Source organism: Misgurnus anguillicaudatus, chromosome 14, assembly GCF_027580225.2.
Source record: "Misgurnus anguillicaudatus chromosome 14, ASM2758022v2, whole genome shotgun sequence".
Taxonomy (NCBI): Eukaryota; Metazoa; Chordata; class Actinopteri; order Cypriniformes; family Cobitidae; genus Misgurnus; species Misgurnus anguillicaudatus.
In genome coordinates this window covers 18,957,388-18,972,274 of record NC_073350.2, presented here as the reverse complement: position 1 = coordinate 18,972,274, position 14,887 = coordinate 18,957,388, and the positions used below count along the sequence as shown (strand labels likewise).

General features: G+C 38.5%; 1 protein-coding gene across 3 annotated transcripts in view; it reads right to left on the bottom strand.

Annotated features, from left to right (window-relative positions):
• cdh4 (cadherin 4, type 1, R-cadherin (retinal)) overlaps positions 1–14,887 on the bottom strand; it is a 294,301-nt gene that overhangs the window by 133,529 nt on the left and 145,885 nt on the right. Inside the window, exon 1 of one of the 3 annotated variants that reach the window (XM_055183498.2) lies at positions 10,085–10,209. The exons of the other annotated variants lie outside the window; for them this stretch is intronic. The gene's annotated coding sequence lies outside the window, so the exon portion shown is untranslated. Of the gene's footprint in view, positions 1–10,084; positions 10,210–14,887 lie in introns of those variants that run through there. 3 annotated transcript variants of the gene reach the window in all.

Here is a 14,887-nt window from a genome sequence, read left to right as displayed (position 1 = left end):
CACTTTATTTTCTCCGAAAATTTCTCTGCTTTCATTTTTTGTGTGTGAAGAAAGTAATCCCAACTCCCTAAATGGAACAGCAGTTTTAATTTGCTGCTATCATTTGTTTCAGAGGAAAATGCACGTTGCATAACCATTCTCATTTCTTTAGTTTATTGCACACCCCTTCAAATAAATGTTAAGATTTAAGAACAACTTGAAAATAAATCCCCCCCAAACCACAAATAACTCAAATATATATATGCTGACCAGAGACCTTTCAGACCTCAGTCTCCAGCAAATATCCTCCGATTTATAACTCACATTTATGCCGTCTCCAGAATTTGTCAAGTTGGCTAATACTGTCAAGTGTACACCGACTAGAATAGCCAAAGTGTTTCATTTTACTCACTGTAGGATTTGTTATGTCCAAATGATTCAATCTCCCATCTGTCCTCGCTGTCACTGAATTAGCAGCTCTGAACAGAAAGCTGCCATTAAATGCACACCTTTATAATTTCAGTGTGCAATTAAAAAGACAACTTGCTGTAATTGACAGGCAAATGTGACCATGTTCAAAGAAAACGGAAAAACTTAATTGCACCTGCTAATAGTGCCTCTATATTTGCTACAGTATAGTTTACAGTCCGGGACTGTTCAGCGACGTTTACGTCTGTGATCAGTATGCATCAAACAGCTGTTAGAAGTATAGAAAGTGCTACTTGATATTGTGTATATCCATCATTTCAGCATAATTTGAGAAATTACTGTTGCCATTAAACATTGAAAATGTATGCAAACATCTTTTACAAACAAGTATTGCCTCGCTTTCAGTAGGAACAGAATTTTTTTCTAACAAGCCAGACTGTTAATGCAAAAAATAAATTTGAATGAATGAATTAAAACGGAATAAATGGTCACCCTGCTTATTACCAGCCGACAAAAAATATCACTTTTCTTGATTTGAAATGAATGGTATTGGCTGTGACATATCAGTTGAAAAGTGTAGTGTGACATGAATTGGACGGTTGTGTCGGCTAATTGTGCTTTTTATCTCTTTATCTATCCATTTAGCAGCATCTATCCACTTAATCCGGCCGAGCTACCAATATCTGATCCAGCCGTTCATCGGAGACGAAGAATAGTGTGAAGCGGTTTAATTATGTTGTCTCAAATTTTCAAAATATACAGTCTGACACCTTAGAAAGAGATGGAGGGAATCGATATCTCACTCAACAGAGGCGCTCTAAACTCAACAGTCAATGACGCACCTTTCAAAACTGAATCCATATTTGTCTCCTGGAGGTACTCTTTGAAGCAGCTGTGGCCTGTTCCAGAAATATCTGTTTATCTGAACATAAATTCATCTGCAACTCACTTTTCCAGCAGCTTTGAACTGACAAAATGATTGGTTTTTCTTTACAAGCTAAACGTGGAAAAACTTTGAGGACTAATCTCTCTGGGAGATTTTTTTCGATATCTGAATATAATCGACCTACGCTGTCAAAATTTTTTTTATAAAATTGTACCTTATCTGCCGCTGGGGTGGTACCCTAAGGTTCTGTTTTGTACCTTTACAGGTATACTAAACAATACAAATGTTTTGAAGTCAATGGTTACGGCAGCTGTGTGCTTACTGTACCATCATTTATCAAAATATCTACTTTTGTGTTCATCAAAAAAATAAAATAAAAACTCATATAGGTTTAAAACAACACGAGAGGGAGTAATGATGACAGATTTTTCATTTTCGGGTGAACTATCCCTTTAAGGTACATAATAGGGTATACTATTGTACATAACCATAATAGACCTTTTGAGGGTACCACCCCAGTGACAAAAGTTGTTTTTGAGTTTTGTACCTTTTTTGTAAATTTTCTTCTGACAGTTTATTACTGGCAATAAAAATCTGAAACAACAAACATACAAACACTCTATTGCCAAAAGTTTTGGGACACCTCTCCAAATCATTGAATTCTGGTGAATTCAGGAACTCTTATGCAGGGTTCACACTAGACGCGGTAGAGGCGGCAAACGCCAGTGATTTACATGTTAAGTCAATGCAAAGATGCGATTAGACATCCTGCGGCACGCTACGCGGAGGGCGCGTTCCGCACGAATTGAGTGTTGCCGCGGGAAACACGCGAGTTGAAAAATCTGAACTTCTGTGGATTTCCGCGCCACATTAACCAATCAGGACCTTGCTGTAGTAGTGACGTAATTACAGAAAGCGAGTGGAGTCTCGGCGGAGTCTCAGCAGAATCGCAGAAGCCCCTCCCATGACGCGAATTTCCGCGTGAATGTCTTGAATGACTAAAATTTCACGCGCGAATGAAGCGAGTAAACTTAAAAGTTCAAACGTCCAACTATGCGCGAATAGCGCGTTTTTCCGCCTCTACAGTGGCTGTTGTGAAAGCACCATTAGGGTGCCCTCACACTATCCAAACCAAACCACGCTTGGGCGCGTTTGACTAGTGTGATCGCTCTGTACCACGCCCGGGCACGGTTTGGATAATCGCGCCCTGGCCGGCTTGCAGAGGTGGGCTGGAGCGCAGTTCACTTGGGCTCAGGTGCTGAAGGCTACAGTGTGAGCACAATCGCGCCTGAGCGCGATTCAAAAGGAGAGGCGTCAATTACGCTACCACTCACCTTCATATGCCTTCTTAAAAACCTTCTGATGTGCGCGGCAGGGTTACATGAATGTCCAAGCTGCACACGTGACAGACCAACTAAGCAATACGATGGCATGTGAGAGAGCTGTCAATCATCGCGCACCAAACGACCCCAATTAAAAACACAGACTTACATTGTAACATTACGATGGGTTCTAGTGTTAAGAGAGCGCTTTACTTCCTGTTTTGTTCAAAACCATTGCATCCTAATGACAAAAGTACGCCCGGGCTCGGATCGATAAAAGTACAGTGTGAGTGCGTGCTTCTGGGGGAGTAGGGAGAGGGGACAATCGCGCTGGGGCATGGTTTGGTTTGGTTTGGATAATGTGACGTTTTAGACAATTTCATGCTCCCAACGTCATGGGAACAGTTTGGGGATAGCCCCCTTCTGTTTCGACATGACTGTGCACCAGTGCCCAAAGCAAGGTCCATAAAGACATGGATGAGCGAGTTTGGTGTGGAGGAACTTGACTGGCCTGCACAGAGTCCTGACCTCAACCCAATAGAAGATCTTTGGGATGAATTAGAGCGGATACTACAAGCAAGACTTTTTCGTCCAACATCAGTTTCTGACCTTACAAATGTGCTTTTAGAAGATTCCCATGAACACACTCCTTAACCTTGTAGAATGTCTTCCATGAAGAATTGAAGCTGTTATGGCTGCAAAGGGTGGACCAACTCCATATTAAACCCTATGGATTGAGAATGGGATGTCATGCAGGTACATGTACATATAAAGGCAGGTGTCCCAAACTTTTGGCGATGTAGTGTGACATGTGTGACAAGTTTAAAAATAACGTATCTTGACTTATTTTGTACTGTAGGACTTTCCAATGACAGCACCACCTGACCGATGCACCGTGTGACAAGTCAGCATGCTAAGATCTGCATGCGCTCTCTGGCTGTTAAACCACACTGGGTGGTGGAAACTGTAGGCTCACATAAAATTATAAAACAGGAGTTTTGACCTTTCCATGTCTAATTTACACATACACAGATGTAAATGCACACGCAGCCAGGGCGGCAGCCTCCGCAGGTTACTGTCAAAGCAATCTCCTCTTTTGCCATTTAGTGGCAGGTGGCCGCACTCTTGGTCCATGGGGACACTCATTGTTTTCTCAAAGAGCAAAGACACAATAGGTTTGACAGGCCTGACTATCTCCCGTCCTCCCCGTGCAACGACTGCTAAGAGTTTTTTCCTATCAGATTCTGATCTTACCGTGGAACAAAACCCTCAAAGGTCAAAAGCTCACGTCTTTTCTCCACAGTATGTTAGCCATCTTCCCTTTGTGATTTCCGGATTTCTTTTTTTCATCCATTGATCATGAAGTTGACCTTCTAAAGGACACGCTCACTACAGGCCTTCTGGATCTCCAGCGACTTTCGAAACGCCTTTGTCTTCTTGATTTGTTTTTTATCATGTTGCGCTGCAAATGAGCTAGACATAAAGTGGGCCAGGCAATGCTCCACTGTGCTTTATTATTAACAGCTCAACTCCCTTTAATCAATTGTCATTATGTTGGCCTACTAGGATTTCTTTGTACAGCCTTAAAAGATTTTAACTACAAACATGTAAAAGAATCTTGTTGACATTACAAAGCAGCAAAGCACGACTCTAAGGAAGAGGTTTAAAAACCACTCATCATGTCCCTATCCCAGTGGTTCTCAAACTGGGGTCCGTGGCCCCCAGGGGGGCTGCGAGATGGTGCCAGGGGGGCCCCAGTTTTATGACATTTTATAAAATACATTCATTTTGTCATGAATCTGTGTAATTAAACCTAAAAAAATAAGGCTACTAACCAACAGCACTACTTTGTATAACTTAATATGTTTTGTTTAATTAAAATGTTAAATTTTAGAACAGTTTTTTTTTCATAAATTTTCTTTGGGGGGGCCGCGAAGGAATGCACCGTACACAAGGGGGGCCGCACGCGGAAAACGTTTGAGAACCACTGCTGCCTATCCAGACTCCCTCCCCATCAACCTAGATTATTTGGAAACATTTATGGATATATCCTTCCTCTCAAGGACCTTCACAGACCCTCAGGGGTCTGTAGACTCAAGGTTAAAAACCTCGACTCTAAGGTCATACTGCAATATTAAGAAAGCATGATATTTAAAATGAATAGCAGGGCACACATTCTGATATCTATTACTGTTCTCATAGGACAAAATGGTCAGGACAATGGGACATATTCCCACACACATTGGGAGCGTAGTGGAAGTCTGCATTCACATACTGTGCATGGCCCAGACAAAAGTCTTGTAATCTAATAATGATTTCACATTGATTTTGACATGATATCAAGGTTATATTTCCACAAAATGCTCTCTACGTTATGTAGGATGTTTTTATGCAGAAAGCCGTAAATCACAAAAATAGCTGGATATTCTCAGCGAGGTCACATATTTCCTAACAAAGCAGCGTATCTCTTTTACCGTCCCATCAACTCCAGGGCCATTGAGCAGGTCCCCCTGTTAATAGATAAACATCTACAGCATGAAAAAGTTAAAGAAGGATGCGTATGACCTCTCTGTCAGTCTCGTCGTAACTTTTCTGTGTATTCAGCCATCGCGGAGCTGGAAAATCCATTAGACACGATCGCTGTACGGGTAACGCTGTCGAGAGAGCTAAGCAAAATCCGTTTTCTGGGAGCCTGAAAATGCTAAGGTTGTCAAGCTTAAAAAGAGCCACATAATACCTGACACAGTTAATGGCTTACAGTACATGACCACAGTCAAACCCTTGCTTTTTCCAACTAATTCGGTCTAAGAAGCAGCATTACATTGGAAAGCCAATGACTTAAGGGCATATTTAGATATAAACTATTAGTCTCTGCTCCACCATGCAAGCTTATTAAAAATAAAGACTTATTTAAGTGCAGACTTTGTTGACATCATACCGTGTCTATTTATATATCCAGCACTTAATGAAAACAAATCAATTTTCAACTCTAAACATTCATATAACATCCAGCTAATTTTGTCCACACAGCCTAAAAGCAGCAAACATTAATGAGTCCAATAAATGTATTACTGGCTATCCAATAAGAAAACAAGCTAGACAGGCTTCAATTTGCCTATTAAATAATTGCAGTTACAGATGGCCATTACATATAAAGAGATTGGTCTGAAACGCACCCTCCTCTGGGGGATAAATATTAACTGATTTTTTATTTATCTATATTATCTGCATTACTTCACACGTGTAAGCAATATGAGATTAAAAAATGCTGCAGTTTAAATTTTATTATCTGGCCAAATCACGGAGCACTAAATGAAATCTATTAGACGCCGCTTTCCAACATACGGACGACAATATTTCTCATTTGCTTCCAGCTTATGGGAGGTAAAGACAGAAGGGGTGAAAGTGATGAACACACTTGGATATGATCCTGGCTGACAGCTGCGTGTTTCTTTCATCTGTTTCTCACGTCTTGCCGGTGCTGTGCAGAGAGATGGATAGAAAAGATTGAACCGTCATGGGTCACAGATATTTCAAAAGCCTTTTGCATGGTGGCCTTGGAGATAAGACGACAAAATGGAAGATTCTCAAAGAGGAAATGTTAAGCAGATGATAGCTCAACATTAAGCGAGAGGCCTTAAAGGATTAGTCCATTTTCATAAAAAAATCCAGATAATTTACTCACCACCATTTCATCCAAACTGTTGATGTCTTTCTTTGTTCAGTCGAGAAGAAATTATGTTTTTGGAGGAAAACATTCCAGGATTTTTCTCATTTTAATGGACTTTAATAGACCCCAACACTTAACAGTTTTAATGCAGTTTAAAATTGCACTTTTAAATTACTCTAAATGATCTCAAATGAGGCATAAGGGTCTTATCTAGCGAAACGATTGTCATTTTTGGCAAGAAAAATAAAAAATATGCACTTTTAAACCACAACTTCTCATCTTCCTCCGGCTGTGTGACAAGCCAGCGTGACCTCACGTGATTGCGTAATGCCGTGGATAGGTCACGTGTTACATATATGAAATGCACATTTGCAGACCATTTTAAACAATAAACTGACACAAAGACATTAATTAGTATCATTCGACATACAACAATGTCGGAACGGTCCTCTTTCTCCTCACTTGTAAACACTGGGGCGTTATTTTGATACGTCATCCATGACCTTTTGACGTGATGACGTATTACGTGAGGTCGCACTGACGTGCCACAGGACCGGAGGAAGACGAGAAGTTTTGGTTTAAAGTGCATATTTTTCTTCTCAAAAATGACAATCCTTTCGCTAAATAAGACCCTTATGCCTGTTTGGGACCTTTGAAACTACAATTTTAAACTGCATTAAAACGGTTAAGTATTGAGGTCCATCAAATTCCATTAAAATGAGAAAAATCCTGCAATGTTTTCCTCAAAAAAACATAATTTCTTCTAGACTGAACAAAGAAAGACATCAACATTTTGGATGACATGGTGGTGAGTAAATTATCTGGATTTTCTGTTTAAGAAAATTGACTAATCCTTCAAGTTTGCAATGAAAGTTTTTCTCACTAACACAAAGGTCATTGCAAATTGCAAACATTCTTCAAAAATTGTTTTTTTACATTTAGCAAATGCTGTTTGAAAGAATCGCTGTAAAATGTGCAGTTGTTATCTAAAGAAACTACATGATATCGGAGTCCATGATCTGTTTGTTTATAATATTTACTGAATAATGTGCTGTCAAAATACTATTATACTAATAAAATCCACTAATATCAGGAAAATAAGTTAAGTATACAATCTCTGTTGTAGACAAAGAGCTTGGTGCAGAAGAAATGGTTTTAATGTTGTACTGTAAATAGTTAGATTTTATTTTAAGATGTTATATTCTTATGGTAAATTTTATCATTTTGGGACCAGAGAATCTAGATAAGAAAATCATCTGATCAGCTTTTTCTCACTACTCCCAGCTCCTGTTTAAAACTTCAAGGGCTTTCTCAGTTATTGCTCTTAGACATTGGAATTTATTACCTTTTCATGTTAGAGCTGCAAAGTCACTATCTGTTTTTAAAACTGGGTCTCAGTGGCGGCTCGTGACTGCTTTTCTGAGGGGCGCAAATTCAAAATATGTGTTCGGAGTGTCGTGTGTTGCTCGTGTTTTCAAAATATGTGTTTGTTGCGTCATGTGAACCATGTGCATCATGTGTCATGTCAAAATAAGTGCCTAATAAAATAAAAGTTTAAAATAAATATAAAAATTACGAACCACACACACGACGGGCTACATACATGTTGTGACGAACTTCGCATCGTGCGCCCTTGAAAAAAAGAAGTCACTGACCGCCATTTCTAAATCTTACCGGCTATTTAAAGTTTTCTCCTCTATTTAAAAATTGCCGCCAATAGCTCTGTATTACAATTTCCATCTTACCAGTGTATAATTTTATTTATTCTATTTATTTGTATGTTTATATGGTTTCTTTCTTTTATAAATGCATGTGAAATTTACTTCAAAATTGCTATTCAGTAATTCTTTGTATTGCACCTTGGGCAGCATTGTGCTGTAATTTGTGTGCTTTATAAATAAATTAACTAAACTAAACTAAACTAAGATCATAAAAATATTTTTTTTGTGTGTGTTCATATGGATTGGCAGTGAAGGCCAACCTGAATTTACAATGAATTCACCGTTCTTAAAGGCGGACAATGTTTGAAAGCCAATGTTGATATTTGAAATCACCTAAACAATCACGCCCCTACCCCAATAGAATCTGGACCTTCTTTTAAAAGGCCCGCCCCACATATACGCAACCCCGGCAAGAAGGTCGGTTAGTAGACACGCCCCTTACTGCTGATTGGCTACAAGTGTGTTTTGGTAGTCGGCCCGTCTCCTTATCCAAAGCGTTTTTGAAACATTGTGCACTCCGTCTTTAACTAGTGACAAGTTGCTATAAATTATAAATATAAAGTTGAAGTAACTTAAGTTAAATCAGCTTTATTTTTATAATTTATAGCAAGAAAGTTGAAATTAATTTAAAATTCAAGTTGATTAACTTATAAATTCAAGTGCAGGATGTCATGTTGTTGAATGCTTGTATTTAGTTGCGTCTGTTTGAGCCATACAAACACGTTAAGCATAGATTAAATATGATTATAGACGTGTCAACATGCAGTTTCTGGATTTATAAAGGTATACGTGCAATGTTTTCCGAAATTTATTCACATAATGTGGTTCCCTGCTCAAAAATGCTGTATTTATTATGTGCATAATATTGTGTTTTTGTGGTACTAAATATTATTTTGTGTTTCATAGCTTTGCTTTCCTTGTGTATGGATATTCCATCAATCATGGTCCACCTGTGTAAGTAGTAGTATATTGTTATCTTAATAGATGAATGTTTATCTGAAGAATAATGTTTCATTTCATTGCAATTTTAACACGTGACTCTTTGTTTCTCTTTATAACAGCATCGTTACCATCATAATATCACGGTGGGCACTAGGGGCCGCCACCAACAGACCCTTCTACCACATTGTGGCCGCCTATAATAAACGGGAAGGAATCTTTACAATGTATAGTTTTCGAGTTATTATCCTTAGATAAAAAAACAGGGTTTGACTCATTTTTGGAGACTGGCAATGACAGCTGCGCATAACATACAAATATATAATGCACATACATTACATCCAAAGTGACTTAAACTGCATTCAATCTAAACATTTGTTTTTATCAGCATGTTTGTTCCCTTGGATCGTACCCATGACCTTTGTGTTGCAATCACACATTTTTATTTTTGCATTTTTGTTTTATTTTTATTACAACTTAACCCTTTGTTTTATCACAAAGTACATATAGACTTTACAGAAATGTGACTGTTATAGTAATGCTGTTGTAACTTGGGGTCAACAGGACCTCAGCATTTAATAATACATTCTACAAAAATACAACAGTAGATACCAAAACAGACAACTGACAGTGTGTATGGCCCCAAACAGTCCATGAGGGTTAAGAAAACTGAGCCGGCTTTTGAAACCGAGCAAATAAAAAGTTTGCCTGCTCGTGTATACAGAGCTGAGCACGTAGGTTTGCTTACACTGAAGACTAAAACAGTGTCAGAAATTCTTCAGCCTGTAAGAGTGGTCGATATCTTGTCTCCTTAATGTTGCTGGAATAAACCTTATAGTCGACAAGTGAGACCGCTGGCAAAGGGGCTGTCAAAACCTAAGCGTCAAAACAGACCCAGAACAGCTACAAACACTGAGATACTGAATGTCAGTATGCAACTACCATTTGTCAGGGCTCCCAACCTCTTACCATACTCACCCCAAACCTTACTTTACTCTCAGTGAAAACCAAATAAAAAACACAACTTTTATCACTGTCAACAAGCAAATGCCTAGTAAGCTATATATGCGCCACATGTCTCTCTGGCGCTGCGAGAGGTATCCAGCCGAGCTTTACCTATAACAGTCTGTCTCCTTACCTCCTCTGGGCTGTTTTTCTCTTCAGGAGCTCACAGATAACATGGAGATAGTCGACTATCTGTTGCCTCAGATAGGGCTGGAAAGGCGAAATAAAGCCGGAGTGAACTTGGAACGTCTTTCTCAAATCTGACAGGAGGATAGGTTACACAAGCATGAAAGAAGACACAGACACACACCTGTCACTTGGTTAAAGATATGGCCAAACAACAGGGGACGTTGGATGCCTAAGCCACATCACATTGGACTGAATGTTATTAGCTGGTAAACCTTGTCGCTAGCCATATAACCTCCTCCTGCGAGACTTTATAAGCCCGGCATGGTCTCATGTAAAAAAAAGTTCCCTTTTGCTCCATGTCAGCAGGTACAAAGAAGACCAGACACAGCGAGAGTGACACGCTCATGAAGGCAAGAGTGAGGTTACCAAAACACAGACTATAATAAAGGCTGTGGAAAGCTCAGACATGGCTTATCTGTAGCTGACAGCGGTTAGTTGGCTTTTTTGTTGCCAGGGTCGCATAGCACGGTTACATCTCGGGGCCGAAGCCCCTTCAATGATGTCTCCAAAGCCGCTTTACAGCGTATAAGTGAAAATCAGAGTAATGAGCTGCAGAATGTGTGGGAAAAAAGATCAGACATGAGGAAGAATTATGGGTACATAAAAGAGAAAGTGAGAAAGAGAGAGAGAGAGAGATAAGTGGAAAAAATATGAGCTTATATTGATAATGGCTAAAGCAAGAACTCAACTTTTCTCATTTTAGCCTCTAACTTTTTCCACTGGTGATAAAAAAAATGCAACAGAGAGGAATCGAGAGGAAGGTTTGATAAATGAAATTGGGAATAAAGCAGTGGCTGAGCAAACAGTACATAGATAAGATGTGTGGCGGAGGAAAGGAAATGTGCAGAGCAACTTTAGCGAGCACAACACCCCCCATTTCTCTATTGAGTTCCTGTCTCATTAAAAATGAATAGTCCCATGATCAGAACCCACAGCACTGGAGTGGAGGTGAATAGCACGCCAGCGATTGTGACCTGACTGTCTGCGAGGGGTTCACACTGTGCCCTTCATTAATTCAAGTCAGGTGCTGATACATTCTGTCCATGAAGAATATATGTTATAGATTAACATACATTAACTACAGTAAAGCCACCAACTAAACCTAAAAGCTCATCAAAACAAATGGTGACACTTGAAGGGGTGTTCATAAGACTGACATGACACCTTCATAATCATGACATGACAGGTGAAGGAGATTGTATGCACATTTATGACAACTGTCATTAAGTGTCATTTGTTCAGTTATATCATTTTTAATGCAAATATGAAATTGTTTGAATTGTCTTTGTTATAACAACTTGACATAAACCAATACATCATAACTTGTCATAAATCAGTAATAAACGTGACATAGCAGAATAATTATCAAACCTAAGAAACTACCTAGCTTCAAGGGTTAACATTACATTAAACTGTCATTTAAATGTCATTAAGTGTTAATACTATGTCAAATAATTTTAAAAACCTTAACAAAATGCAACAGTCAAAAATTTTATACTTAACTTTATGTATGTGCACAATACATAAAAAGCTGACAACTAACAAAAATTGTTCTTCCTCACACAGAGGGTTCTGAAATTTTCTGACATAAAAGAAAAACCATCAAAACATTTAATCAATTTAATTTAATGTAATTAAGTTTGTAGCAATATGGACCCAACGCTGCATGGCTTAATCCATTATTGTACTGTTTTCATTTAATTTCAGGAAAATTGGTCTCCAAATGCAATAAAATATAATTTTATCAATTTTATTTATTATACAACACTTCTTTCTGGTTCTCGAATCTGATTGGCTAAGAGCTATGCGATATTGTGCTGATAACGGCACTGTAACCGCTTCACCTTTCGTATCATTCCGCCACCTAGTGAATGGAGGTCCTAAACAGGCTAATCTCTGAATGGAAAAACACAGACGCGCTGTTTTGAATCACTCTCCGTGTGTCTCATTAGTTTACTAGCTCATAAATCAGTCTGTGAATCCCCAATCGGAAGTTATTATTCCGTCAAGGATCAGCGCTCTTGGATGTTACGTTAAAGTTAATGGGAGAAATTTCTTGTCACATCGTGTGGACGATTAACACTTGGAAAGAGGAATATAAATACTCGTTTTTTTCTGGAGCTATATTTCTTATCAGAACGTGAAAACACAGTGGAACTGCAGGTAAGCACCGCAGCTTTAAATGTGGACATTGATCATTTACTTTATCGTGACGCGACTATTAAAACATGTTATCGCCACTGGTATATTTATAAGCAGCATGCAAAAACATCTCTCTGACACTTATAAAAAAACGTTTTATATAGTACTGACAAGAACAAAGTTTAATAATAATAATCGAGTGCTCGTATCGCGTTAAGAATAAATGAGAAAGCAATAGTAACGTTATACAAGTATAGTTTTATTAACTTTTACCTCGCGCCAAAACAATAACAACACAAAAGACACTAAATATGAATAAAAAACAAGTAATAGTTTGATCATGACACCAAATACTGCTGATTTGATCTCATTTGACGATCATAAACAAACAAGGCCAACATGAGAGCCAGGGAATCCCTGTCAGAGATGTAGCCCATAGAGGGCGGTGGTCAGCGGGGCGAGTGAACACTGACGTCCGCTCATGCTTTGGTTCTCATTCGTACCGAATCTCACTAAGCAAACGTTCAAACAGGCGCTATCTTTACTAATCGACTGCAGATTTAAATATAATACATATACATTCTCGACTGAACTAATCTTAAAACTACACTTTGTGACCAAGAAACGGTAATATAAAGTAACGGCTTTTCCGTCCATTGAGTTGTTATGAGCTTCAAAGCAGCCGAAAGTTTTACCTGTCATTCTGGCCGCCCTCAAATCCGTGGCGGAAGAAGTAATTCTCAAACAAAGAGGCTTTTAAAATAACTCCATTGTTGTTCTCTAGTTTTCGTTTTTCAAACGTGTGCCGTCGAACTGTTGTATAAAAGCAATATCGCTCTCGGAGTCGTGTGATATAGCTCTATATCATCACAGCTGTGATTGCCTCCGGCACTCGGCACTCGGCCTACGGCCTCGTGCCTCTGGCCTAATCACAGCCGTGATGATATAGAGCTATATCACACTCCTACTCGAGCGATATTGCTTAATTTTTGGATGATTGATATTATTTGTTAAACACATGGCGGAAACTTAACAACAACAAAAAAAAACCATTATGAACTGAATATTCATGATGTTGGTATAAAACTATTTGACAGATTATTAACACTTAATGACATTTTAATGACAAATTATATTTGTACCACTGCAGTTGAGGTCAAGAAAAATATTCATGACGCTGTTATAAAACTATATGACAGAATATTAACACTTAATGACATTTAAATGACAAATTACATTTGTTCCACTGTAGTTGAGGTCAAGAAAAATATTCATGACGCTGTTATAAAACGTATTATCACTTAATGACATGTAATGACAAATTCAAATTGTATCACTGGTTATGTTGGCTTGGTAATGTCAAGTTGTCATAACAAAGACATCTCAAAAAATGTCAGCTTTGCATTAAAAATTACATAATTAAATGAATGAAACTTAATGACAGTTGTCATAAACGTGCATAAAATCCCCTTCATGTTCATAGCACGTGTCATGTCATGATTATGACTGTGTCATGTCAGTCTTATAAACACCCCTTCAAGTAAAGTGTTACCAAACAAATTTTATAAGCAGTACTGTTTATTCAATAAATCTGATCATCAGTAAATCATGTGGTGTAGGAGATACACGTCCACATTATTGACTTTTCCTTCGTTCTGTAAAATGATCCAAACTATGTAAACCCCATATGTGCGAGATTTTATTTGGTCTTACACAGGCAGGGGTGGATTGTGAAAATAATCTAGTGCATTATGGTCACTGTTGCGAGGGCTGATGTATGTGCAATTTATGCAGGGGACAGGCATAGGGATGTAAACTGCAATCAGACAGACCTGCAAGTATTTATTCAAGAGCTTGGTGTGAATGTGTGTGGGATTGCTTTGAGCTCCGAGGAATAGAAAGTAAATCCGTCGCCTCGTGGTATCAACACATAAAGGAGAAAAATCGCTTTTCCAAACTTTCACATTCGTGCAGGTGGAAAAATCTTCGCAAGCTCATCTGAACATCGCTACAGTACAGTTCCCTTAGGAAATGTCCAAAGACACTTTTCCACTTGACACACAATGCACTCCAGCAAACTTTTTCAGAGCATTTTTAACGTTGCAGAATTTCTACAACTGGAAGACCATTTATTCACAAAAACAAACTATAAATATATTTTTAACACATTGAGGTATCTTTTGCACTAAAAAGTTGCCAAATAAATTACCCCTGCTGCTTTTAAAAAGTCAGAGAGTGACGGAGATGGTGGTTTTTTAAAAAGAAATGAATACAGTAGCTTAAGTTGTTGTATTGCTTGTTTACATCATACTTTGAATACAATTATGGGTTCCCAAGATGGAACCCGTGACCTTTGCGTTGCTAATGCTATGCTCCACCCAGAGGATTTTCTTGATTCTTGGTGTATCTGTAATTATTCCCATGATCTCAATTTCAGTTTCTTCCCTTAGGAGTCTTCTAAACACCTGAGCCATAAATGACATTTGACTATTGACTCTGGAACACTCTGGATGCTGATTGGCTGATGATGGCTGAATGAAAATGTATTAAATGTGCGTTTGCAAAAGTCAAGAAGTAGAGAATAAGTCAAGTATAAGAGAATAAG